This window comes from Globicephala melas, chromosome 3 (assembly GCF_963455315.2).
Source record: "Globicephala melas chromosome 3, mGloMel1.2, whole genome shotgun sequence".
Taxonomy (NCBI): domain Eukaryota; kingdom Metazoa; phylum Chordata; class Mammalia; order Artiodactyla; family Delphinidae; genus Globicephala; species Globicephala melas.
Window position 1 is genome coordinate 28199966 of NC_083316.1, and position 27964 is coordinate 28227929.

General features: G+C 43.2%; 1 protein-coding gene across 6 annotated transcripts in view; it reads left to right on the forward strand.

The window, feature by feature from the left end:
• RAI14 (retinoic acid induced 14) overlaps positions 1-27964 on the forward strand; it is a 155090-nt gene that overhangs the window by 1067 nt on the left and 126059 nt on the right. The window contains exon 1 of one of the 6 annotated variants that reach the window (XM_030843667.3): positions 174-272. The exons of the other annotated variants lie outside the window; for them this stretch is intronic. The gene's annotated coding sequence lies outside the window, so the exon portion shown is untranslated. Of the gene's footprint in view, positions 1-173; positions 273-27964 lie in introns of those variants that run through there. 6 annotated transcript variants of the gene reach the window in all.

The window sequence follows — 27964 nt, forward strand, 5'->3', positions numbered from 1 at the left end:
CTCTCGCTCTCCTTTGAGTTTGGACCTCGTCCCCTGCTTTTGTGGAGGGGGGTGGGCCTCAGGGCCGGGAGAGACAGCAGACGCGGCAGACGGAGCCCAGGGGAAAGTGGAGGCGCTGCAAGTGATCTCCCAGCGCCTGGGCTCTGTAGCCAGGCTTGGGCTTCTCCAAGGAGCCCAGCTCAGCGCAACTTTGTTTCCAGTGATTGGGGCAAATCTGCGGACTTAAGGCCGCTCACCTGAACCAGCGGCTTCCCTTGGCCACAGGCTCACAGGTGACTTAGATGGGTTTCTCTTTTCCTTCCGCGAGAGGAGACTACCGAGCGCCCTGCCAGTTCTCTGGAGAATGTCATCTCAAGACCGTCAGGGCCTGGCAGAGGGAGAAATTGTTTTACTGATCAGTGAGACTTAAAAGAAGCTCATCTTAGCGAGGAGCGTCTCACCTCCTTGAGGTCTGAGCAAAGTTGGAAAAGAGAGAGTGTATCACAGGGAGGCTGGATTTTGATTGCTCTGTCCCCAGCCTGCAGAGTCGTTTACAGGTGTGGCTGGGAATTTTATTACTGATGGATGTAATCAGATCATCCTTTCTTAATGATGCTTACTTAACCAGTGTCATATTTTTTCCCTTCCGCTTGTAAGATAATAGATTTTATGTGAGGAAATGTATCCAGTTCTTGTAATTTTTAACCAGTGCTTGCAGAACTTGGATTGGGAGAGGTGCTCCCATTCTGGGCTGTCTCCATTCATCGAAATGCTTCAGTAATGAATGTATTGTATCATTTACACTCCTTAGATGTGTTTTTATGGCTTTTTGGGGGGGGGGTAGGGAGGGAGGGTTATAACCCTGTTGAAAAACCTTATTACTGTTATCTGTGAAATTGAAATAAAGTAATGGATGCTGGGCCTTGGAGATTCAATGGGGACGTGATGTAGTGCCCCTGTCTGCTAGTAGTGTATCTGACAATGAAGTTCTGTCTCCAGACTGCCACTTCTATAGCATCTTTGAGGCCGGCACACCTAGTATCACTCACCTTTTAAAGGTGAAGAACCTGAGCTTTGCAAGTTCGGGGAACTCGGCCTTGGAGTCACTGGAATGTGATGAAGGAGCTTTGTCTGTCTCTCTGTTCCTTCCTTCTAGCCTTCCTCTTTTTCCAAATAAAAGTATGAAAAATCTCAAACGTACCTAAAGAGAACATAGTAAGGCTTCCATTTTTCCACGACTTATGTTTGAGTTGCTAATCTTTCCATATTTGCTTCATACCCCCCCACACCTGCCCCTTAAAAATAAACTGTAACTGAAATATTTTATCCATCCTTCCTCCTCTGCCTCCATCCTCAGGTAACCACTAACGTGAAGTCAGTGTACACAGTGCCCAGAGGTGTTTGGTACTTCGGTATTACATATCCGCAAACTGTATCTGAGAGCTTGTGTGTTTAACATTTTATTTAAATGGCATAATTCTATATACACACGGCTTGCATTTTTAAATTTGTCATTATGTGTTTGAGGTACATGTAGATCTTATTTACTTTAGCTGCTACAGAGAACTCTAGTGTAGGAATAAATTATAGCATACGCTTTTCCTCACCAAGAGAAAATTTGAGTTTCCACTTTTTCACTGTTATACTTTTTCTTCAGAGGACAGTTGATCTTTCCCACTTTTTTACTGTAACAGTGCTGCAGTCAACATCTGAGGCATGTTCCCTTGAGTAGTTTCTTTGTTACACACCTATACATTTGATTGCTGGGTAGTGAGATCTAGGAAATGATGCATTTATTATTTCTTCCTCAGCAATATGTAGGGTGTATGTAGGGTCTCTCCTGGTTATTTGCTGAATGAAAAGTGAAATTGATCCATTTTTAGCTCTAAGAGTGTTAGTTGGCTGGATTCTTTAGTTTTTTCAATTAAAAAAAAATAAGAGTGCCTCTTAATTATAAAGTTGGAGCATCAGACAGAAGTGTGGTGCTGAGTTTGGGATACGTGTGCTGAAGCCTTTTCTTGGCCAGTCACTGGTGGTGTAACCCTGGGTTACTCACTCTACCTTCTCGTCCTCATTTCTTCAGACTTGGAAAGATTAAGGGGCTTGAGTATGCATGTACAAAGGCACATTCCTGCTCTAAGTGTGTATGAAAATATGGCTGTGTTCATGACATTTTGCCCTGAATTGTAACCTCTTAATCTGGAAGCAGTTCAAGGCATTTAAACCCATTGGTTTCCTCATTATTCCTTCAAATTACCAGGCACACTCCTGTCTCAGAGCCATCGCGTTTACTGTTCCCACTCTCTGGACTGCTCTTCCCCTAGATGTCTCCAGGGCTGTGGCCCTCAACCCCTTAGCTCTTCACTTAGACATCACCTTCTCAGCCCACCTTCCCTGGCCGCCCCCTTCCAGCATGTCCTGCTGCTCTTTTCTCCTTTATTTGTTTGTTTATTTATTCATCCATTTACTTATTTATTTTTGACCAGGGGTCGAACCCGGGCCCCCAACAGTGAAAGCACCAGTCCCTAGCCACTGGACACGGAGAGTTCCCTTTTCTCCTTTATTTTCTTCCACGGCACTTAATTGCCTTCAAACTTGCCAGAAGTTTGTATTAGTTTGGTTCATATCAGTAGTCTGTCTGTCCTTACTAGAATATGTGCTCCAGGAAGACAGGGGTTTTGTCTCTTTTTGTTTACTGTTGAATCCCTAGTGTCTAGAACATTGTTGACGTACTGTAAGTACTCACATGTTTGTTGAATGAAAGAATTTCATGCTTTTTTGTTGTGATTTTTCTACTTAGAATTTCTCTTAGCACATATCGGATCTCCTAAGTGGCGCTGGCTGTTCTCCCAGCTGTATTTGAGTGCCCCAGATGTCGTATTTACAGGTTGCATCAGGATAAAAACACAGGTTCTTATACACAAAGCACTTCATTTAAGTCTGTGTGATCTATCCCACAAAGCACTTGTGTCTTCATATTTTTCTGCAGCATTTACCTAAACCTGAATTCAAAAGAAAACATAAGTAACACGATGCTCAGAAGCACACCCATCTTTCCTTTTCTTGGTACCTTCGCTTTCCCACATTTTAAATGTGGAAGATGTATAACCAAGTGATGTTCCCCCTCCATTCCATACAGGATCCAAACAGACTAGAAACGGTCTCGAGTAACACCCACCACACTGAATTTCTAAGAATAGAAAGTGCATTTCTCAGGATTGTTGCAGAGGGTTTACTCATCATTGCTCTGATTTTGTGCATTCATCCTGAGGTGTTGTTTTCTTTTTTCTGTGGTTGAGGGGAACGGTGACCTTAATCTGAAGATCCAGGAGAAACCAGTATATATAGTAGTGTACCCAGAAATACTTAAAAAACTGTCACATCATAAAATCCTTAACTCGTGGTACTGAAAACATTCACTGTTAGTGCCGTGCATTATTTTGCTAAAAGCCAACTGGATTTCCTCTACGTAGGAGAAATGATGAATATAGGAGTTGACAAAGCAAAGCTAAATATATCAAAGGCCTCTTGGGTATGTTTTAAATAGGTGATAGGGAAAAGGATTCTAGATTTTTTCCCCCATTATTTATTTATATAGGTATATGATACTGATGGTATCTTTTTAAAAAAATCATTAAGATGCTGCATGATCTAGAGATTATTTCTTTTTGTTTTATTGCTACCCACGAGCTGAAAAGTGTTGGTTTAATGAAAGAGAAATGTTGTTAATCAAACCTCAGTTTCCCAACTCTAGCCATCTACAATGAACAGACTGCTCTAGCCTTTGATATCAGACTCACTGGTTATTAGTCAATTTAGTCAATATTTTAATAAGTAACTGTAACTGTACAGACTTAGCCATGTGTTTTAAAACAAAACATTTTTCCCTTTGAAGTATGCCTCATTCTTCATGCTTATATTGTGTCCAGTAGAGTATCTGTCACATAGTAGGTGGTTAACATTGAACTACACACACACCCCCACACACCCCCACCCCCACCCCCACCCCCACCCACCCAGGGCCATATAGTCCTTCAGGGTGGCCATCAGATATTGAGCTTTCGGAGGCTAGAGGAGAATTTAAACAGTAATCAAAAGGCCGAGGAGTAGAGGTAGTTAGCAAAATGCTAAGGTTGAAGTTCAGAAGATGTAGTTCTTTCTCAGGCAAGTCACATCACCTCTATAAGCCTTGGTTCTCTTGCCTATCGTTAAGAAACCCCTTTCTGCCCTATCCACCCTTTGGAGCAGTTACTGTGTCTTAACTGCTTCACCAGCTGGTTTTGTGTGATGGGTCTCACCTCATTTAACCTTACCTGGGATCTTGTCCAGTTCTTTCTGTAGTAAATGGCATTCACTGGAAATAGTGTCTTGCCTTATAAATTCCACAACCATTGGTCACCCCTGGGTAAGGGGCAACCTTTGGGAGTTCATGACTTATCCACCCCTGCTTCTAAATGAACGGAATCCAGTTGTGAGAAAAGTTGGTTGTAGTCCAAGAAGTTTATTCTACAGTGGAAGAAAATATATACTCTTTTCCTTTATTTTTTTCTTAAATTGACATTTAGTGAACACCAAAGTTTATCATCAAGTAACCAAACGTAAGCAGTTCATCCTCTACTATATCAGTTTCCCTCAAAATCAATTACTACTTTTAAACCTCAATTCAACTTTTCTTATCCCTGTTAAGTATTGCAGTTGGTAAGAGCAGTATCAGTATTTTTCTTTTTTTCTTTTTCCTTTGCTTACTAGATGAATTCAGTTTGCTTAATCCAGAGTGTTTTCTTTTTAAAGAGCTAAATGACTCTAGAATTAACAGCCCAGCAGCATCTCTCTCTCTTCACTTTCACTACATCTGTCCAGTTCCCTTTGCTGGCTGAAGTGACAGAAACCCAGCCAGGAAAAAGAGCTCTGGCAGAGCTCACTGGTGGGGAGTAAAAGGCTGAGCAGCTTCCTTTGCCCTAGGGCAGCACAGAGTCAAGTGTTTTCCTCCAAGAGGAGTTCATCCTGCAAACCGAGGCGGGCCATCTAGCAGTGATTCTTCAATATTTTTGAGTCAAAGATGGACACTTTTGCAAATTGGATGCAGGTGTTGGACCACTTTTCCTAGGGGGAAATTCACTTATATGAAATGATGCTGTACACTTGTAATCCTTGTCAGTTTCAAGAGGCTCATGGAAGTCCCTGTGTGTGAAGCCCAGTTATGAACCTCTTTGGAATCCCCAGGTTAACGCAAGATCTATCAAATGTACCTAGAAAACCTTGTTGCCTTTGTCCTGTTTACCTTTAACAGCCACCGCATAAGGATCAGGAGTGCAATGACAGGGGGTCTGTTTTCTATCATGTGCCACTGTTCCCCAGACCTGATAACCTATCATACACGAGTGAAAAGTAATAATTGTGGGGTTTATACCTTCAGTAGGAAAACCAGTCTCTAGTCGCTATACTAACCAGTCTACATACCACTGACCATTTTTAGGAACTACTTCTATTGGATGAGGTAAGATGCTGTTTAGAAGTAATAAAAAGCGAACCTGTCGTATGACTATTTCGCAGAGATGTGATGGATTCTAAGGCTGGGTCATGAGTTCCTCACCCCAGGGGCAGCATTTCTTGGTCTAGCATTGGACCTGTACCGTTCTCTGCTTTCCAGGCGACAGCAGTTTCCTCCCTTTGCTGTTGCGGGAGGGAACTGAGATGTCCCTGGGTCCAGCCCACGACACTTCTAAGCTCACGGGGGTCGATCTCTGACTGCTCAGCCGGGTGGGGGGAATATCCTGACTGGCTCTCTGTTCTGTGCTTCTCATCTCGGCCTCCTAGCCTACGGGGCTGCCTCCAAAGGGACTCGAGGAAGTCAGGGCCACGTTTCCTAGTTGGGGAGCTGGCCCTCAGCTGGAAGCCTGCTCTTCTAGAGGAACTCGCCCTTCTGTGGGAGGTAGCAGGTGCTGGGAGAAGGTACTGCCATTGTCGACCACGCTCAGGAACTGTTCTGTCCCTCCATCTTAGGCGACATTCTCCATCTCTTCAGCCAGTAATTGGGCCAAAAGGGACGCGGGCCTACGTGTAACAGGGTGAACGATGCAGGTTCTTTCAACGAGTTAGTTGGTTTAATTGAATCGAGCGCCATCTTTGCTCCAGTCACTTTGCTCCTCGGCTGGCAGCTTCCGGAGGTGCGGGCCGTCTTACGCAGTGTCCGATCCCCCTTGAGCAGCACGTGTTGGTGGAGTCGTTGGGCAGTAGATAGAAGATCCAGGGATGAGCAGCAAGGCCTGCCTTCATGGAGCTTCGAGTTTTAAAGAGGTTAACACATTTTCATTCCACTGGAGCACAAGGCTCCAGTGGTTGGAATGGGATGGTGGCGGGAACACATTTTACAGAGGAGACTGAGCTCTAGGAAGAGAAATGATCCCTTGGAAAGTGGCACAGTCAGTAAGAGGCAAAGCTAGATGCGAACCTTAGTTCTGCCTGCTCTTGGCACAAGGCTTCTAGATGTTGTCCGTTTCTGTTTCTCTCGGGTTTAGACAGTGACCTTGGGAGCCCCACATGGAGCTAATTATAATTGTTTAGCAGTGAAGAAGACTGGTGTAGACTTGGACAAGCTGTGTTGGAGACTAGTGGGGAGTCCTGGGTGGGGCAGATGACATTGAGCAGTGACATGAAGGTTGGAAAAGGAACTGGAACCCGGGCCCCTAGCATCCAGCTGGGCGAGAACCACATAAACAAATCTATGTGTCAAGCTTGTCAGTGAGTTAACGAGTTCTGTGCTGAGCCTCTTCGTTTGATGAGAATGCTCCCATAACTTGACCATCACCTCCTACGAGAGTTGAGCTGCTGGTGACTGACCGCTTTTCAGAAGTGAAACGGAGTGCTAACTTTCAGTGGATGCTTTGACCCATAGTCATTTCACTGGTGGGAGAAGCAGCCTGTTCACAGTAGCCTCCTCCCAGCTACCCCAGAGGACGTGGGAACTGGTGAGCCACAAGGCTCATGGACTTGTGGGTTGCTTTTTCTTTCTTCCTTGCCAAAGGCAGCCAGAAGGAAAACACAGTTGACCCCTGAACAGTGAGGGAGGTTAGGGGGATTCCCCCTCCCACCAAGTGGAAAGTCCATGTATCACTTCTGACTCCCCCAGAACTTAACTTCTAATAGCCTACTGTTGACCAGAAGCCTTACTGATAAGGTGAACAGTCGATTAGCACATATTTTGTTATGTATATTAGGTATTGTAGTCTTACAATAAAGTAAGCTAGAAAAAAGAAAGGTTAAGGAAATAGTGTAAGGAAAATACACTTACAATACTGTACTGTATGTATTGATACTGTAACTTTACGTTGTCTGTTTGTATGATGAATTGTCTGTCGGTATCTACATCAGTATTGTCTTATGATACAAAACCCTGTAGATGTTATACGTATTACTAACACTAGACATCAAAAAAGAAAATCTGTGAAAAAATTCATATTTATAGGAAGAAGCAGCAATGTGATTGCTTTATGGTAGCCTAGTGTAGTCGATACAATTGCTTCATGGTAGCGTAGCCTATACACTAATGAATGAACCTTGATAAAAGTTTATGACATACGGTATTACAGTCATATTAATAATGCAGTATTGGAAACATCGTTCCATATTTTAAAAAAACACTTACCTGTGATGATAGGCTGATATGCAGATTCTCCAGTTATGAGAGACACAGGCACACTCTACAGTAATATAATTCTTTGACAGCAAAGTTACAAAACAGTAAGAAAACGAACACATTTATTTTATATTAAATATCACTCACGTTATGCCTATGTAAGGATGCACTAGTATCTACACACTTTATGCATTCATGACATAGCATTTAAACATTTTTTTATATTTCTAGGCTGCACGGTTCATTGGTGGGTTTTTTCAAACTGTCGCAAATCTCCCCAAATTCTTCCAATCCATTTATTGAAAAACTTTCACATATAAGTGGACTTGCACAGTTCAGACCTGTGTTGTTCAAGGGCCACAAACATATGTAGGGCCCTGAGGTCCCCAACTGAGCCATGTCAGGAAGGCCTCGCCCAGGGCTGGGTGGGGGGTAGTCTACCATTCTCGCTCAAGCTGAATCGTATTTCAGGCCCAATCCACATTCATCATGGATGCAGGCTGCTTCGAATACTCTCAGAACCTTCTTGAATCTTTGTTTAAAGAAAAAAAAATCCTTAATTTTCTTTGGGGCTGTATCATTTTTCTCTTTTGAGAAAAAAGTTTCACATTTCTTTCCTATGAGCTTTTTATAAATTGGGAAACACCTGAAAATATAGGCGTGGAAACCACCCAATATCTGTATACCATCCAGGATTTCCTAGGAGGTTTTTGTTTTTTTTTTTTAAAGAAAAGACTCATTTCTGCCACTAACCTTCTGTATACATCCAGTCAGCAATCTTGATCAACTCCTCAGTAATTAGATTCTTTCTGTGCTATACAACTTTACACCATGTTGGTGTGCTGTTTGTTGACTTTTTCTATCGCTTTTCCTCTGCAGTCTCAAAGCTAGAACAAGATTTCTTCAGAATGACTCCTGTCCCAGCCTGTCTCCTGGCCAATCTGTTGACGGCTGCTACTGCTGGTGCCTTGTTTGGCAACAAGCTTGCTTTCTTCTTCTCCTTTAAAACAACCCCTGATTATTTTAAGTGCATACTGCTTGGAACAAAGCGCATTTGATTCTCATTACATTGCAAGTGGGTGTTTATATCCACGGTGGCAAAAGAAAAAGAAAGAGTAGCTCACCCTATCCTGGTGATATCTGAGGTGGCAGCCTGCCGGCGGGGTGCTTCTATGTGTGGCTTCCAGAACAAATGTCACCTGCCCCCCCCCCGCCCCATTAGTGTCTCACTGGTGATTGTTTTAAGATGCATTTTTATTATGATATTGGTGCTTTTCATTGTCTTAAAGCATTGTAGTATTTCATTGTTTTCTAGCTTGGAGAGAGGTGTTATACAGGACATTAGAATAATTTCTTTCTTTTTTTTTTTTTTTTTTTTTTTTGCGGTACGCGGGCCTCTCACTGTTGTGGCCTTTCCTGTTGCGGAGCACAGGCTCCGGACGCGCAGGCTTAGCGGCCATGGCTCACGGGCCCAGACGCTCCGCGGCATGTGGGATCTTCCCGGACCGGGGCACGAACCCGTGTCCCCTGCATCGGCAGGCGGACTCTCAACCACTGCGCCACCAGGGAAGCCCTAGAATAATTTCTTAAGGAACAGAAATGTCCTAATGATGGGGAAGCATCTAAATATCTCGAAGTTCTGCTCTTCCATATTGTTGCTAAACTATGGAAACCTCTGCCATAATCTGTAGTTTGCCAGCTCAGCTGAGTATAAAACTAGCCGCTTCACTTGTCTGTAATTATCTTTACATTTTCTGTTATTGTCTCGGTATCTTTAGCAAAGCTATATGGAAAAGGATTTTTCTGACTGGTGAAAAATTCATTAGATAAATTCATTAGATTTATTCATTATGCACATGCTCCGCATGTTAAAAGGACAAAGAAATAAAAATGCCACCTTTCCCCGGAATGTTGTGAGGACAAACAGCCAGAAGGAATGCCTTTTTTCATATTGGTCCATTCAGACTTCCTAGGGGGAGCTCTGTACGTGCCAGCGGCCGATCTGAGGACTGTTCCACTTTTAAAGGCAACTAAATCTTTTTGAAGTTGTAAAACGGTTGGTTTGTTGGCCAGACTTTTTTTTTTTTAATTACTAGTGTTGTCTAATACGCAGCCCAGCGTTGCATTTTGGGCTTGGGAGCTGAATCTGAATCCAGCCTTCTCCATTTTTAAATTGTGCCACTTTGGCTAAGTAAACGTTCCTGGCTGCAATTTCCTAATCTTGAAACTGAGAATAAAAACAATAGCATCTAATTTCGAAGTGGTGTGAGCATTAAATGAGATAATACTCACTTACAATCAAATAGTAAAACAATAAAATGTTGCAAAGTAATCATTTAAATAAATGATAGCTATTGTGGCTGTTATTACTATTGCTAATGTTATCGTGTTCCTTATCATCCTACCTCTGAAGAACTGCTGATAGATTGGCTAATATGACTGTACCTGCCATTATAATCTATAGCTATAAAGACGGGTTGCCCCCGTATGTCACTGAAACACATCTGCCGGGCATCTTCTGTGTAGTTCAGAACTATGTTTCCCTGTGTTGTCATTCCTCCATTTAGTCCTTCTTTATATCCTTGGGTAATGTGGACAATGTAAAGACACATTTCCTTTAATCATGACCAGTCCTCTTCCCAACTGTATTAACAAATTCCTCAGTCTCACCAGACAATTTGCCTTGTTTCAGTCATCATCTAGCCACGGAGCAGTAGCATTGTGGTTAAGATGAAGATGGTGATACTTAGAATGAAGGAGAAGTTAAATTCCCTGTTGAATCCTTTGGAAAATTGTCCAACTGTTGATAGAGAAAAATAGATATGTTTTCTGAACCATATATAACAGTAATAGTTTGCACAGAAGTCTGTCAGTTTTGAAATAAAATTGTTGATTAATCATTCCTTCTTCATGTGGCAGAGTGAATCTTTTAAACTAACTTTCAACCATTATCAGCTTGCAGGATTTACTAGATCTAAGTTTTATGATTTGGTAGTAAGTGAATATTAAACATGATAACGTACATTGTTTCTTAATTTTGTGCCTGCCTTGTAAGTAATAAGTAAATGCTGTTATTGTTAATTGGATACTGTCATCAGTCTTTGAAAGGAAGATCTAAATCATCACTGTCTAATAGAATATAAGCAAGCCACAGATACAAGCCACCGTAAGTCATTTAAAAGTTTCTAGGGCTTCCCTGGTGGTGCAGTGGTTAAGAATCCGCCTGCCAATGTAGGGGACAGGGGTTTGAGCCCTGGTCGGGGAAGATCCCACGTGCCGCGGAGCAACTAAGCCCGTGTGCCACAACTACTGAGCCTGAGCTCTGGAGCCCTTGAGCCACAACTTTTGAGCCCACATGCCACGACTTCTGGAGCCTCGTGCCTAGAGCCTGTGCTCTGCAACAAGAGAAGCCACTGCAATGAGAAGCCCACGCACTGCAACGGAGAGTAGCTCCCGCTCGCCACAACTAGAAAAAGCCCGCGCGCAGCAACGGAAGACCCAACACAGCCAAAAATAAATAAATTTATTAAAAAAAAAATTTCTGGTAGGCACAAAAAGGAAAGTGAAGCAAATGAAATTAATCATAATAATTTATTTTATCTAGGCTATCCAAAATACTATCAACATATATTCAGTCAACCTATTCATGATATAGTTGACATTCTTTTTTCATAGTAAGTCTTTGAAATCCGTTGTGTATTTTCCACTTACAGTGCGTGTCAGCTTGCAGTAGCCACGTTCTAAATGCTCAGTGGCCACGTGTGATTGATTAATGACTACAGTATTAGACAGCACTGGTCTAAGTAATATGTCATTTTGTAGGTCCCGTAACCCCAGTAACCACCGGACACCTAGAATGCCCTCAATAGACGCATGCTTGATTAAGCTTCCCTGCATCTCTACCCAGTTATCTGGAATTTGGCCCTTAGCTTTCAGTGTTTCCTTAGAGAAGTACAGTAGCTCAAAAGCTTCATCACAAACTGATTACACATGGAATAATGGATATTTGTGTTCTTGGTTTACTAGTCTGTCTCTCTCTGCTGTCATGCAAATGCATTCATCTACATGGACCTTTTTTTCTTTCTTGTAGGCAAGGATTGCGTATGGGCCACATTTCTGCATCCCCTATGTACTTGGCCCAGAGTTGGTATTCAGTGTATATGAGTAAATAAAACAGTATAGGTTTCTTATTTTTCCTCTTAAATTGCAAGCTCTTGCGTAGGCACGATATTTTTACTCTGTAGACCCTCGTAGGATCAGATGCAAGCTATGTGAGTTTGTGGATATGCGTGGCGCCCAGGGTGGGTGTGTTTTAAATCTTTGTTGCAGTTGACGGAAGCATTCCCCATCCTTTATGTTAATGCTGTTTTCTTCTTATCCCTAAACACAACAAAGCGTTCAAAATTGAAAGGTAGAAGGTCCAGGGTATCAAATTCAGTCAACAGGAGTTCGTGTTTGCTGGGCAGGCGGTTCTAGGCACCCCACAGAGCACAGGCATGGAGCAGTCTGGAGCTTCTAATGGAAGGGATCTGGAGGGCTTTTCCATTTGCGCTGCCAGGACAGTAGTGTGGCAAATCCAGGTTGGCATAGCCCCTGGGGAGTGACGCCGCGGTGACTGAGCCACTGCGTTGGGCTTCTCTTCCAGGTGTCTTGTTTAGAATAAATTAGGGTGAGTGAGGGATATTCAAGGATTAACTGCTCCAAGAATTATCCTTGGGCCCCGAGGTCTCCTGGCCCAGCTGAACCCCAGCGTTGCAACCCCCTACTCCAGGGCAGCTTCCCCGCTGTCTGCCCCTCTCTCCCTGTCCCCAGCTGTCCTGAAGTTTCCGTCTTCATCCTTAGCCGCAGCACTGGGTCCCTCCAGGGCCCAGCTGTTTGGATGGCTTTTTATTTCGTGAGGGTTTTTGAAAGTCTAATGCTATTCATTTCCAGTTACTCATGATTGTTTTCCTTGTTGGCTGGTTCCTGTAGGAGAGCCAAAGAGCTATTCATATTTTCAGGATGGAAGTAGCCCAGAAGGTGGGGCTTGCTGGCCAGGTCTTCTGTGGTGAAGAAAGAACGGAGTGCTTGGAGGTGGAGGCGGTGAGGCGTTGCTGCCAGTTCAAGGAGCACCTAACAGCCAAACAAATGAGTGACCAGTGTGCCCTCCCTAACCTGTGGGTTCCGAGGGGCCCTCATAGGCCCCCTCGTTGTACTCAGCCCAGTTAAACTCTGGAGAGTGTGTAGTTCAGTTCTGTAGGTCCATGGAGTGGATGGAGCTACTGTCTTCAGAAATGAGCTGAACAGACAGAAATGCAAGCTGCAGCAGTGCTGCTGAGGTCCTAGGCCCCTCTTTTATGGTGGCATCTGAGGTGACAGCCTGAGCAAGGTCGACTAGGTGAGAAGGCACCGAAGGATTGGTCAGTACTCTTAGATCGCAGGTGACGGAAACTCAACTTGAACTAGCTCGGGAAAGAAGGCGGAGTGCCTTGGCTCATGTGACGCCAAATCCTGTGCTAAAAGGGTGTAAGGGCCTCTGGGATCCCTGGAGTCAGGGGCCTTCCTGGTTCCCTCCCTCAGACCAGCTCTCTGCACTGGGTTAGGATTGAGCCTTGGGCAGCCGCCAGGCTCACATTTTTCCAGTTTCTCTGCCAGAGAGGAAGGTCTTGTCTTCCCTTTTTCTTCCCCCTTCCACTCCCTTCTCTTTTCCCTTCCTCGTATACTTGCCCCTCCTCTTTCCCCCTCCTCTTCCCCGCCCCACCCCCAGAAATCCCAGGGAGGGTGTCTGAATAGCCTTGCTAAGGACACATTCCCATCTCTAGGGAACAGCTACAGTCAGAATATAACCTGGTTGCAGTGGTGATGGGGAGGCAGGGGTAGGAGGACAGTTTTCTAGAAGGAGTGCAGTTATCAGAAGAAGGCGGGCACTGAGGGTCACAGGTCAGACAGCGTGCATGGTAACACGTTATGTTAGAGAAAATGTGGAGACCTGCCTTCAAGTGAGCAGGGACCCCGTCCCTGTTGGACTGGAGATGAGACTATATGATTTATGAATACACGATGTTCGAATGACATCCAAACATGGTAGCTGGGGCAGCAGAAATAATCATTGTGTTTTCCATCTACTCTACCACTCCTGCCCCTAGGGTATCAGAATTCACAGAATCCATGTTATTAACTTATTTATCCCTTATTCTCAGAAGTATTTGAGGCACTGGATGACTGGGGAGGGATTCATCAGAACCATTGTGATCATCGTAAATGACATTTCCTACATTCTAGAATGTGGAGAGTCCAAGTTATCCCATTTTAAAACCGAGTCAGGGCTTCCCTGGTGCCGCAATGGTTGAGAGTCCGCCTGCCGATGCAGGGGACACGGGTTCATGCCCCGGTCTGGGAAGATCCCACATGCTGCGGAGCGGCTGGACCCGTGAGCCATGGTCGCTGAGCCTGCGCCTCCGGAGCCTGTGCTCTGCAACGGGAGAGGCCACAACAGTGAGAGGCCCGCGTACTACCAAAAAAAAAAAAAAAAAAAAAAAAAAAACCGAGTCAAAGAACCGATGACGTCACGGTAAGCCAACATTTGGGAATCAAATATAACCATCCAGGGAGCTACCCTTTCACTCTAAAGATGTTTCTCACTACCTAACGACTTTGCATATGGACCTCCTTTTGACTTTTTGTATTTCATCTTTTTAAAAACAGCTTCATTGAGGTATGATTTACATTCCACAAAATTCACCATTTTTAGTATACAGTACTGTTCAATTTTTAGTAAATTTATAGAGTTGTGGAATCATCACCACAATTGAGGGTTTTTTTTTCACACACATGCACTGTATTTTATTTTTACAAGAGATAAATTGACACCAAGCATTGTAAATGGATGACCACAACAGAAGCAACAATGATTGCAATTACCGAATACGAAACAAATTCATACGATGTCATAATATTGACATTCAGTCAAGTAATCCTCCACTGTAACAGCTCCTTTACTTTGCAGTGAAAATTGATTCGTATATTTTTTGCCTCTGAGTCCTTGTGGGATTTTTTTTTTATTCAAAGTCACAAAAATTATAATCATCCTCATCAGTTCATTCAGTCCCATGTAATTAATTTTTTTTTTCAGCTTGATCTTTTGTTAGCACTTTTATGAGTTCATCAGTTTTCCATTAGAGTTCTGAAAATGCTTCTTCATTCAGTTCAGCCGTATAGTCAGTTACCAGAAACATGTACTTGTCAGAGTCTTTTCCATGAATTCCTTGAAGATGAAACCCTTTTATAGGAACATTTTTGCAAAAGCATCAGAGTACACCCAGAACTCTCTGTAAATGACAGAAGACTTAAAAATGACCACGGTTAAAGATTTGATGAAAGTTCATAATAATGCAATTGACAAGGAAATTTAGTTATTTCTGAGACATACATTTTAGAGTAATAACTAGAATGATGACTTATAACATTATACCAGAATATATAAGATTTTTCAAAATTTCATGTAATGTCTGAAACATTTATATTAACATACTTCCATACAAATAACCCAAAGAAAGTTTAGTATTAGTTTTTTTTGTTTGTTTTATACTGCAGGTTCTTATTAGTCACCAGTTTTATACACATCAGTGTATACATGTCAATCCCAATCACCCAGTTCAGCACACCACCATCCCCACCCCACCACAGTTTTCCCCCCTTGGTGTCCGTACGTTTGTTCTCTATGTCTGTGTCTCAACTTCTGCCCTGCAAACCGGTTCATCTGTACCATTTTTCTAGGTTCCACATACATGCGTTAATATATGATATTTGTTTTTCTCTTTCTGACTTGCTTCACTCTGTATGACAGTCTCTAGATCCATCCACGTCTCAACAAATGACTCAATTTCTTTCCTTTTTATGGCTGAGTAATATTCCATTGTATATATGTACCACATCTTCTTTATCCATTCGTCTGTCGATGGGCATTTAGGTTGCTTCCATGACCTGGCTATTGTAAATAGTGCTGCAATGAATATTGGGGTGCATGTGTCTTTTTGAATTATGGTTTTCTCTGGGTATATGCCCAGTAGTGGGATTGCTGGATCATAAGGTAATTCTATTTTTAGTTTTTTAAGGCACCTCCATACTGTTCTCCATAGTGGCTGTATCAATTTACATTCCCACCAACAGTGCAAGAGGGTTCCCTTTTCTCCACACCCTCTCCAGCATTTGTTGTTTGTAGATTTTCTGATGATGCCCATTCTAACTGGTGTGAGGTGATACCTCATTGTAGTTCTGATTTGCATTTCTCTAATACTTACTGATGTTGAGCAGCTTTTCATGTGCTTCTTGGCCATCTGTATGTCTTCTTTGGAGAAATGTCTATTTAGGTCTTCTGCCCATTTTTGGATTGGGTTGTTTGTTTCTTTACTATTGAGCCGCATGAGCTGTTTATATATTTTGGAGACTAATCCTTTGTCCATTGATTGGTTTGCTAATATTTTCTCCCATTCGGAGGGTTGTCTTTTCGTCTTGTTTATGGTTTCCTTTGCTGTGCAAAAGCTTTGAAGTTTCATTAGGTCCCATTTGTTTATTTTTGTTTTTATTTCCATTACTCTAGGAGGTGGATCAAAAAAGATCTTGCTGTGATTTATGTCAAAGCGTGTTCTTCCTATGTTTTCCTCTAAGAGTTTTATAGTGTCTGGTCTTACATTTAGGTCTCGAATCCATTTTGAGTTTATTTTTGTGTATGGTGTTAGGGAGTGTTCTAATTTCATTCATTTACATGTAGCTGTCCAGTTTTCCCAGCACCACTTATTGAAGAGACTGTCTTTTCTCCATTGTATATCTTTGCCGCCTTTGTCATACATTAGTTGACCATAGGTGCATGTGTTTATCTCTGGGCTTTCTATCTTGTTCCATTGATCTATGTTTCTGTTTTTGTGCCAGTACCATATTGTCTTGATTACTGTAGCTTTATAGTATAGTCTGAAGTCAGGGAGTCTGATTCTTCCAGCTCCGTTTTTTTCCCTCAAGACTGCTTTGGCTATTCAGGATCTTTTGTGTCTCCATACAAATTTTAAGGTGATTTGTTCTAGTTCCGTAAAAATGCCATTGGTAATTTGATAGGGATTGCATTGAATCTATAGATTGCTTTGGGTAGTATAGTCATTTTCACAATATTGATTCTTCCCATCCAAGAACATGGTATATTTCTCCATCTGTTGGTATCATCTTTAATTTCTTTCATCAGTGTTTTATAGTTTTCTGCATACAGGTCTTTTGTCTCCCTAGGTAGGTTTATTCCTAGGTATTTTATTCTTTTTGTTGCAATGGTAAATGGGAGTGTTTCCATAATTTCTCTTTCAGATTTGTCATTATTAGTGTATAGGAACGCAAGAGATTTCTGTGCATTAATTTTGTATCCTGCAACTTTAGCAAATTCATTGATTAGCTCTAGTAGTTTTCTGGTGGCATTTATAGGATTCTCTGTGTATAGTATCATGTCATCTGCAAACAGTGACAGTTTTACTTCTTTTCCAATTTGTATTCCTTTTATTTCTTTTTCTTCTCTGATTGCCGTGGCTAGGACTTCCAAAACTATGTTGAATAATAGTGGTGAGAGTGGACATCCTTGTCTCATTCCTGATCTTAGAGGAAATGCTTTCAGTTTTTCCATTGAGAATTATGTTTGCTGTGAGTTTGTCGTATATGGCCTTTTTTATGTTGAGGTAAGTTCCCTCTATGCCCACTTTCTGGAGAGTTTTTATCATAAATGGGTGTTGAATGCTGTCGAAAGGTTTTTCTGCATCTATTGAGGTGATCATATGGTTTTTCTTCTTCAATTTGTTAATATGGTGTATCACATTGATTGAATTGTGTATGTTGAAGAATCCTTGCATCCCTAGGATAAATCCCACTTGATCATGGTGTATGATCCTTTTAATGTGTTGTTGGATTCTGTTTGCTAGTATTTTGTTGAGGATTTTTGCATCTATATTCATCAGTGATATTGGTCTGTAATTTTCTTTTTTTGTAGTATCTTTGTCTGGTTTTGGTATCAGCGTGATGGTGGCCTCATAGAATGAGTTTGGGAGTGTTCCTTCCTCCACAGTTTTTTGGAAGTTTGAGAAGGATGAGTGTTAGCTTTTCTCTAAATGTTTGGTAGAATTCACCTGTGAAGCCATCTGGTCCTGGACTTTTGTTTGTTGGAAGATTTTTAATCACAGTTTCAATTTCATTACTTGTGATTGGTCTGTTCATATTTTCTGTTTCTTCCTTTTTCAGTCTTGGAAGGTTATACCTTTCTAAGAATTTGTCCATTTCTTCCAGGTTGTCCATTTTATTGGCATAGAGTTGCTTGTAGTACTCTCTTGGGATGCTTTGTATTTCTGTGGTGTCTGTTGTAACTTCTCCTTTTTCATTTCTAATTTTATTGATTTGAGTCCTCTCCCTCTTTTTCTTGATGAGTCTGGCTAATGGTGTATCAGTTTTGTTTATCTTCTCAAAGAACCAGCTTTTAGTTTTATTGATCTTTGCTCTTGTTTTCTTTGTTTCCATTTCATTTATTTCTGCTCTGATCTTTATGATTTCTTTCCTTCTGCTAACTTTGGGTTTTGTTTGTTCTTCTTTCTCTAGTTTCTTTAGGTGTAAGTTTAGATTGTTTACTTGAGATTTTTCTTGTTTCTTGAGGTAAGCTTCTATAGCTATAAGCTTCCCTATTAGAACTGCTTTTGCTGCATCCCATAGGTTTTGGATCATCGTGTTTTCATTGTCATTTGTCTCTAGGTATTGTTTGATTTCCCCTTTGATTTCTTCACTGATCTCTTGGTTATTTAGTAACGTATTGTTTAGCCTCCATGTGCTTGTGTTTTTTACGTTTTTTCCCCTGTAATTCATTTCTAATTTCATAGGGTTGTGGTCGGAAAAGATGCTTGATATGATTTCAATTTTCTTAAATTTCCTGAGGCTTGATTTGTGACCCAAGATGTGATCTATCCTAGAGAATGTTCCATGTGCACTTGAGAAGAAAGTGTAATCTGCTGTTTTTGGATGGAATGTCCTATAGATGTCAGTTAAATCTATCTGGTCTATTGTGTCATTTAAAGCTTCTGTTTCCTTATTTATTTTTATTTTGGATGATCTGTCCATTGGTGTACATGAGGTGTTAAAGTCCCCCACTATTACTGTGTTACTGTCGATTTCCTCTTTTAGAGCTGTTAGCAGTTGCCTTATGTATTGAGGTGCTCCTGTGTTCGGTGCATATATATTTATAATTATTATATCTTCTTCTTAGATCGATCCCTTGGTCATTATGTAGTGTCCTTCCTTGTCTCTTGTAACATTCTTTATTTTAAAGTCTATTTTATCTGAGTATAGCTACTCCAGCTTTCTTTTGATTTCCATTTGCATGGAATATCTTTTTCCATCCCCTCACTTTCACTCTGTATGTGTGTCTAGGTCTGAAGTGGGTCTCTTGTAGACAGCATATATATGGGTTTTGTTTTTGTATCCATTCAGCAAGCCTCTGTCTTTTGGTTGGAGCATTTAATCCATTTACATTTAAGGTAATTATTGATATGTATGTTATTATTACCATTTTCTTAATTGTTTTGGGTTTGTTTTTGTAGGTCCTTTTCTTCTCTTGTGTTTCCCACTTACAGAAGTTCCTTTAGCATTTGTTGTAGAGCTGGTTTGGTGCTACTGGATTCTCTTAGCTTTTGCTTTTTTGTAAAGCTTTTGATTTCTCCACTGAATCTGAATGAGATCCTTGCTGGGTAGAGTAATCTTGGCTGTAGGTTCTTCCCTTTCATCACTTTAAGTATATCATGCCACTCCCTTCTGGCTTGTAGAGTTTCTGCTGAGAAATCAGCTGTTAACCTTATGGGAGTTCCCTTGTATATTATTTGTCATTTTTCCCTTGCTGCTTTCAGTAATTTTTCTTTCTCTGTAATTTTTGCCAATTTGATTACTATGTGTCTTGGCGTGTTTCTCCTTGGGTTTATCCTTTTATCCTGTATGGGACTCCTGCGCTTCCTGGACTTAGGTGGCTATTTCCTTTCCCATGTTAGGGAAGTTTTCGACTATAATCTCTTCAAACATTTTCTCTGGTCCTTTCTCTCTTCTCCTTCTGGGACCCCTATAATGAGAATGTTGTTGCATTTAATGTTGTCCCAGTGGTCTCTTAGGATGTCCTCATTTCTTTTCACTCTTTTTTCTTTAGTTTGTTCTGCAGCAGTGAATTCCACCATTCTGTCTTCCAGGTCACTTATCCGTTCTTCTTCCTCAGTTATTCTGCTGTTGATTCCTTCTAGGGTAGTTTTCATTTCAGTTATTGTATTGTTCATCTCTGTTTGTTTGTTCTTTAATTCTTCTAGGTCTTTGTTAAACATTCTTTCATCTTCTTGATCTTTGCCTCCATTCTTTTTCTGAGGTCCTGGATCATCTTCACTATCATTATTCTGAATTCTTTTTCTGGAAGGTTGCCTATCTCCACTTCATTTAGTTGTTTTTCTGGGGTTTTATCTTGTTCCTTCATCTGGTATATAGCCCTCTACCTTTTCATCTTGTCTATCTGTCTGTGAATGTGGTTTTTGTTCCACAGGCTGTAGGTTTGTACTTGTTTTGTTGTCTGCCCTCTGGTGGATGAGGCTATGTAAGAGGCTTGATGGGAGGGACTGGTGTTGGGTAGAGCTGACTCGCTCTGGTGCGCAGAGCTCAGTAAAACTTTAATCCACTTGACTGTTGATGGGTGGGGCTGGGTTCCGTCCCTGTTGGTTGTTTAGCCTGAGGCAACCCAACACTGGAGCCTATCTGGGCTCTTTGGTGGGGCTAATGACAGACTCTGTGAGGGCTGACGCCAAGGAGTACTTCCCAGAACTTCTGCTGCCAGTGTCCTTGTCCCCACGGTGAAACAGAGCCCACCCCCGCCTCTGCAGGAGACCCTCCAACACTAGCAGGTAGGTCTGGTTCAGTCTCCCCTGGGGTCACTGCTGCTTCCCCTGGGTCCCCATGCGCACACTACTTTGTGTGTGCCCTCCAAGAGTGGAGTCTGTTTCCCCCAGTCCTGTCGAAATTCTGCAGTCAATTCCCACAAGGCTTCAAAGTCTGATTCTCTAGGAATTCCTCCTTCCGTTGCCGGACCCCCAGGTTGGGAAGCCTGACGTGGGGCTCAGAACCTTGACTCCAGTGGGTGAACTTCTGTGGTATTAGTGTATGCCAGTCTGTGAGTCACCCACCCACCAGTTATGGGATTTGATTTTACTGTGATTGCGCCCCTCCTACCATCTCATCGTGGCTTCTCCTTTGTCTTTGGATGTGGAGTATCTTTTTTGGTGAGTTCCAGTGTCTTCCTGTTGATGATTGTCCAGCAGCTAGTTGTGATTCTGGTGTTCTCGCAAAAGGGAGTGAGAGCTCATCTTTCTACTCCACCATCTTGGTTCCTCCTCTCCCACCATTGAGGTTTTTTTTTTTTTTAACATCTTTATTGGAGTATAATTGCTTTACAATGGTGTGATAGTTTCTGCTTTATAACAAAGTGAATCAGTTATACATATACATATGTTCCCATATCTCTTCCCTCTTGCGTCTCCCTCCCTCCCACCCTCCCTCCCACCACTGAGTTTTTTTTTTTTTTTTGCGGTATGCGGGCCTCTCACTGTTGTGGCCTCTCCCGTTGCGGAGCACAGGCTCCGGACGCACAGGCTCAGCGGCCATAGCTCACGGGCCTAGCCGCTCTACGGCATGTGGGATCTTCCCGGATCGGGGCACGAACCCGTGTCCCCTGCATCGGCAGGCGGACTCTCAACCACTGAGCCACCAGGGAAGCCCTAGGCAGAATTTTTTAATGGAGTCAATGTGAGTTTTAAAACACATCTCTCACCCCCAAAAAGAGCACTCATGCTCATTTGCAGTCCCTCCTTGTTACCGTTCCCAGCCCTAGACAACTGCTAATCTACTTCCTGTCTATAAATTTGCCAGTTCCGGATGTGTCATACAGATGGAATCTTACAGTATGTGGCCTCTGTGTCTGACCTTCACTTAGCACAATGGTTTTGCGCCGCATGTATCAACACTTTGTTCCTTTTTGGTGCTGGATAGTCCTGCATTCCACTGTGTGGAAATGCCACGTTTTGTGTACCTGATTGATGGATAGTTCAGTTGTTTCCACTTTTTCACAATTATGAACACTGCTGCTACACGTGCACGTACAAATCTCTGTGTGGACGTGTGTTTTCATTTCTCTTGGCAAGATGCATAGGAGTGTAATTGCCAGGCTGAATGGTAAATTTATACTTAAGAAGCTGCCAAACTGCTTGCCACAGTAACTGTTTGCTTTTTCCACATTTTGTATTTTAACTAGTAACGTTTGCGGGGTGGCCCTGTCTTTTTTTTTTCTTTTAATATAAACGTATTTATTCATTTTTGGCTGTGTTTGGTCTGCGTTGCTGCGCGTGGCCTTCTCTAGTTGCAGCGAGCGGGGGCTACTCTTTGTTGCGGTGCGCGGGCTTCTCGTTGCAGAGCACAGGCTCTAGGCACGTGGGCTTCAGTAGTTGTGGCTCGCGGCTCGGTCGTTGTGGGTCGTGGGCTCAGAAGTTGTGACCCACAGGCTCTAGAGTGCAGGCTCAGTAGTCGTGGCGCACGGGCTTAGGCTCCGCGGCATGTGGGATCTTCTGGAACCAGGGCTCGAACCTGTGTCCCCTGCATTGGCAGGCGGATTCTTAACCACTGTGCCACCAGGGAAGTCCCATGCCTTGTCTTTTTAAACTTGATTGGTTCTTTTGGATCTTAAGATGGGGAAAAGCCATGGAATGGACTTGAGATGAAGAAGGTAAGGTGCTTAGCACATATGCTTACCGTTTCGGGTTGATTACTAGGTGTGTGCAGGGCGGCCTTTTTTGCTTGAGAGATGGACACATGGTGTGTTTCGACAGAGCTGTTGACACCAGCATTAAAGATTTGGAAACGTACACTAGGAACGGCATTTTAGAGATCATCTTAAAAAATAACCTCAGGGACTTTCCTGGTTGCACAGTGGTTAAGAATCTGCCTGCCAATGCAGGGGAGACGGGTTCGAGCTCTGGTTTGGAAAGATCCCACATACCGTGGAGCAACTAAGCCCGTGGGCCACAACTACTGAAACTGCACTCTAGAACCCGTGCTCTGTAACAAGAGAAGCCACTGCACCAAGGAGTAGTCCCCGCTCGCCGCAACTAGAGAAAGCCCGCGCGCAGCAACGAAGAACCAATGCAGCCAAAAAACAAATAAATAAATGAATTAAAAAAAAAACCTCAATGTGAGGGATAATCACATGGAATTTCTTAGTCCTAGAGTGATTTTTATATTCCAGAGGTAGCTTGTTTTGATTAAGCCCATGCTTTTTAAATTGGATGGATTTAGGACACAGGGTAACCTTGGGGCTTTCCTTTGGTAGGCTTATCAGAGCATGTTAGCAGCGATTTGACAGCCCAGATAGTAGTGTTACCAGAGCCCCGGCCAATTTCGTACCAGTGCTGGTGGCTCTGACTGATTCATGGACCAAGATCGGTCCTGGTTGATGGCAGGTTTTATTTTTAAAGAAGAATGATGTATTTGTTTCTCAAAAGAAATGTCATCCCCGAATAAAGGCAAGTTGTGGATATAGGGAGGGAGATTAATGTTCTTAAGAGTTTTACTTCATGATTATTATGATACAAAATCTGAATGGCATTTACAGTTTTCAAAGAACATGATCATATTTTGGAGGGAGGAAGTAAGATATTGGAGTATTTTAGAAAAGATTCATTGCCAAAATGAAACAATTGCTTATGTCTTTTTTTCCCCTTACCTTTCCCTCTTCCTTATCATCTGGGCAATCTTTTAACACACCTGCACCTTAGTGAATTCATAAAAGAGATGACATATGTGGAAGCATCTAGCCCATAATTAATTTAGTAAAGTTTGCATGTGTGTTGACTCATTCATTCATTTATTTATATGTATCTTTGCTGAATAAATGAGACACCTAAGCTGTGATCATAAAGCAGCTTTGTTTGTGTCCCACTGACACTTTAAACTTTTTCAGTGAAGTGAGTCTATCTCTTGCTTCTCGATGAAATCTGTAACTTTTCTGATTAGATTTTTAAAAAGTTCTACAGTCAGTTTCAATTGCTAAATACTCTTAGTTTAGAACTTGGAATGCCTGATTTCAAATAAAAATTAAAATTTCAAATGTGATTTAAAAGAAAATATCTTTCCTTTTCTCTCTTTCCCTGCTTTCTCCTCCTCTTCTCCTGTCTTCATCTAATGGTCACGTTTTGTTCCCACCACACCCCCCCAGGGTTGCAATGGTAAACCGGGGGTTGGAGTGGGGAGATGCGAAGTAATAGGGATAAGAAAGTTCTTACTTGGGCTTCCCTGGTGGCGCAGTGGTTGAGAGTCCGCCTGCCGATGCAGGGGACGCGGGTTCGTGCCCTGGTCCGGGAGGATCCCACGTGCCGCGGAGAGGCTGGGCCCGTGAGACATGGCCGCTGAGCCTGCGTGTCCGGAGCCTGTGCTGCGCAACGGGAGAGGCCACAACAGTGAGAGGTCCGCGTACCGCAAAAAAAAAAAAAAAGTTCTTACTTGATGGTACATAGCAAGATAGTGCTGTGCTCTCTGAACCTGATAGATGTTTTGAGCTGACTCTCGCTCTTGGGGTCTTTTGGGGGGAATGATGGTTTGGATTTTGTCCTCCTAAAATTCATATGTTGAAGCCCTAACCCCTAGTACTGTGGAATGGGACTGTATTTGGAGATAGGGTCTTTAAAGATGTGATTAAGGCAAATAGGGTTATATGAGTGTGACTGGTGTCCTCATAAGAAGACATTAGGACACAGACACACAAAGAGGGAAGACCATGTGAAAACAATGGGAGAAGAAAACCACCCACAACGAGGGAGCGAGGCTTCAGAGTAAAATCGAAATCAGCCTTGCTGTCACCCTGATTTTGGACTTCTGGCCTCCAGAACCGTGAGGATATAGACTTCTCTTGCGTAAGCCACCAGATCGTGATACTTTGTTATGGCAGCCCTAGCAAACCAGTCGAGGAGGGCTTTGGAGATCCCTCTCCCTTTCCTTGTTCTGCTCCTGGACCATCACCGGGGACCCCTCTGATTCCCTCGATGCAGGTGATGTACTCACCTCTGCTTTGCTGCTTCTCTATCTGGGAATCAGTTTCTCCTGCTCTCTTCACCCTCTAATCCACTGTGTTAGACAGGATCCACAACAGCTTACTACCGTCTCTCATGAATTGTCTACATCTGGTCTACAGGAGGCGTACATCTGTGCTCAGATAAACTCCAGCGTCAGGCTGATCACAGCCCAGCAGCCGCCGCTCCTTTTTTTTCCCATTCTCACAGCTTAGGCCAGTTTCTCTCCCACCTTTTAGGTTTTCTAGGCAAGGATCAGACCCCTGTCCAGTCTCTCCAAGGGGTCCTGTAGGCCTTTCTCATGAGGTTGAGTAGGCGTGACGGCAATCATTGCATAGTTCTCTCTGAAGAAAGATCCGCCCCCATTCTCCACGTGCTCTGCTCCTTTTAAACCCCGGACGTGAGTGAAGGTTTGAGAGTTCTGTTAACCAGTTTTCAGCTAAATCCTTTGAAACTATGTGTGCTGGACTGGCCGCTTACTTTGGAATGAAATGTCTGTTCTATCTTCGTGCTTGCAATTTGACACTCAGTGCTTGATCACTCATCCTTTCTCTCGGCCTCAGTGAACTTCTGCTGAGTATGGACCACGAAGAGAGTCCTGCTGAGGTTAGTGGTGAAGACTTGGGCATGGCCAGGATGGACTCTTTCCTTGTTGAGAAGCTCCCTGACTGGAAGTGGTAGAATTTCATGCAATAATAATAGACCAGGCATGTAGATTTGGGGGAGTCCTTGGCCTGCTTTGTATCAGGCTGATAAAATCTCTGTCCTAAGCGCTTGCCCCCAGGATGCTAGTGGATGGTTCTTGCTCTCTGTTGACTCTTACATTCCATTACTGGAATGGTCAGCTCCCTTGGCCGAGCTCAGCATGTGTTTAGGGAGATGCTGCAGGAGGAGCACAGCCAGGAGAGAGGAGAGGCAGGCAGGAGGGGAAAGGAGGGCCAGCCTGGTAAGATTCATAGGCCAAACGAGGTGGTGGTTTTGGTTGGTTGGTTTGTTTTTAACTTCTTAGTGTTTTCACATGTAGATGTGAAAACTGATCACGGAGTTTACTCAAACCCCAGTACAGCTAACCCAGTCCATTTGGGACCAAAGAGAGCCTTGCTGAGGTCAAAGGCAAAGTCTAAAGGCTACCCAGGCACCTGACCTGTATCTTTGTCCTACACATTCCTTCAGGAAACACTTACCGATTTTATGCCAATGGCTAGCACCCGAGTAATGAGCAAAATGAAAACTCTACCCTGAAAATCCTCCATTCCAACGTAAACAGCCTGAGATGTACACTTTCAGATTTGTCAAAAATTGGTATTGGGGCCCTTGAACCCCTCGCTCACATCCAAGGTCTAAAAGGGCCAGGGTGTGTGGAGATTGGGGGAGGATCTTTGGAGAGAACTTTGCAATGATTCCCACCATACCTACACAGCCTTCTGAGAGAAGCTTCTAGGACTGAGGGCAGAGCTTGGACAGGTGTCTGACCCTTGCCTGGGAAACCTCAGATGGGTGTACCCGATCTTGTGGGAAAGGCCTGACAAGGTGCCCTTTTCTCATCAGCTTGCCCAAATCCTGAGTTTCCTTTATAGCCACTTAGACCCTACCCCTATGGTGAACACGTCTCTGATGCTGTGAAAGTTCTCTCCAGATAAAGATGTCCCTGACGAGAGAGCCTGTCATGCCATCCAAACTGCTCCTTGGGGAGTTACCTTTTATAGTGTTTGTCTTGCCAGATTGAAAGCATTGAGTGTTCATAGCTTTTGGTTCAAATTCCATGTTTGTGGGAGAGAGATGATTGAGAAAACAGGTACTTGAGGGAGAATAGGTGGTAGATGCTGGCAAGGAGAGAAGTATTTTAATTTTAGTTTCTTGCATTGGTTCAGTATCCTCTTCAGGGCTTTGGATTTGAAGTCTGATGTTCTTTTCACCTCTAATGCTGTGGTGATTCACAGGGAATTGTTTTAAACCACTGCCCTTGAATCCTGGGATATGGCATCTTGGATGCCGCCAGTACATTCCTGTGATTCAGGAAAATGTACATGTGGGTACCACTGCCATCTGCCTTTGCGAGTTCATATCGTTTCTTAGTGGCCATGGGAAACCTGCTAGTTTCTCTCCTAGATTTCAGTGTAGAGGGCTCCCCTCTCACCCCACACAATATTTCGAAAGGTTCAGTCAATGCTCAAAAATGTGGGTCTATTATATCTACTCATACAATGTCTCTAGATTATCTTTAGTGAAGGTGTCAATCATAGGTATGGTACCACTGAGTCTAGAACAGTGGTTCCCAATCTAATTGAGCATCCAAATCACTCGGCAAGTTTAAAAAAAAGAAAAATGACAGATTTCTGAGCCTCACCTCTGATTACAGAATCCAAATACCTGGCTGGGGCTCCAGGAGGACCCTTATGTGCTGACATAATTGCCAGTGTTGTCTTATGAGATAATCTTTGCGTCATATGTCGGGATGGAAGCGGGGGCCGGTGGGAGAAGGAGTGGTTGGAAGATAGAAGACAGGAGCGTTTTTTTCTAACCGTTTCAGCTGGGGGTGGCTTATGGTAGAGAAATGGTTAAATAGAATCTAGGGCTTCCCTGGTGGCACAGTGGTTGGGAGTCCGCCTGCCGATGCGGGGGACGCGGGTTTGTGCCCCGGTCCGGGAAGATCCCACATGCCGCGGAGCGGCTGGGCCCGTGAGCCATGGCCGCTGAGCCTGCGCGTCCGGAGCCTGTGCTCCGCAACGGGAGAGGCCGCAGCAGTGAGAGGCCCGCATACCGCAAAAAAAAAGAAAAAAAAAAAAGAGAATCTAGGAGCAACCACATGTTAGCACTAAGGGCACTGCTTGTTAGCCTTTGTTCCTTCGAAGTTCATTTTCAGTCAGTCCAGACGTTTCTAACCTGGAATTTTTTTAACCCTAAGCATCGGAGAGGTAATGGAGATTATTAAACTTTAAAAAAAAAAAAACGACAGCTTTGTTCAGTCGCATCCTCCTCAATTTGCCCATTTGAGTTATACAGTTGAATGGCTTTTGGTGCGTTCACAGGTTGTACAGCTATCATGGCAGTAAATGTAGAACATTTTTATCACCCCAAAAGGAAACTCTGTATCTATTATAAGTCATGCTCCGGACGTGCAGGCTCAGCGGCCGTGGCTCACGGGCCCAGCCGCTTCACGGCATGTGGGATCTTCCCGGACCGGGGCACGAACCCGTGTCCCCTGCATCGGCAGGCGGACTCA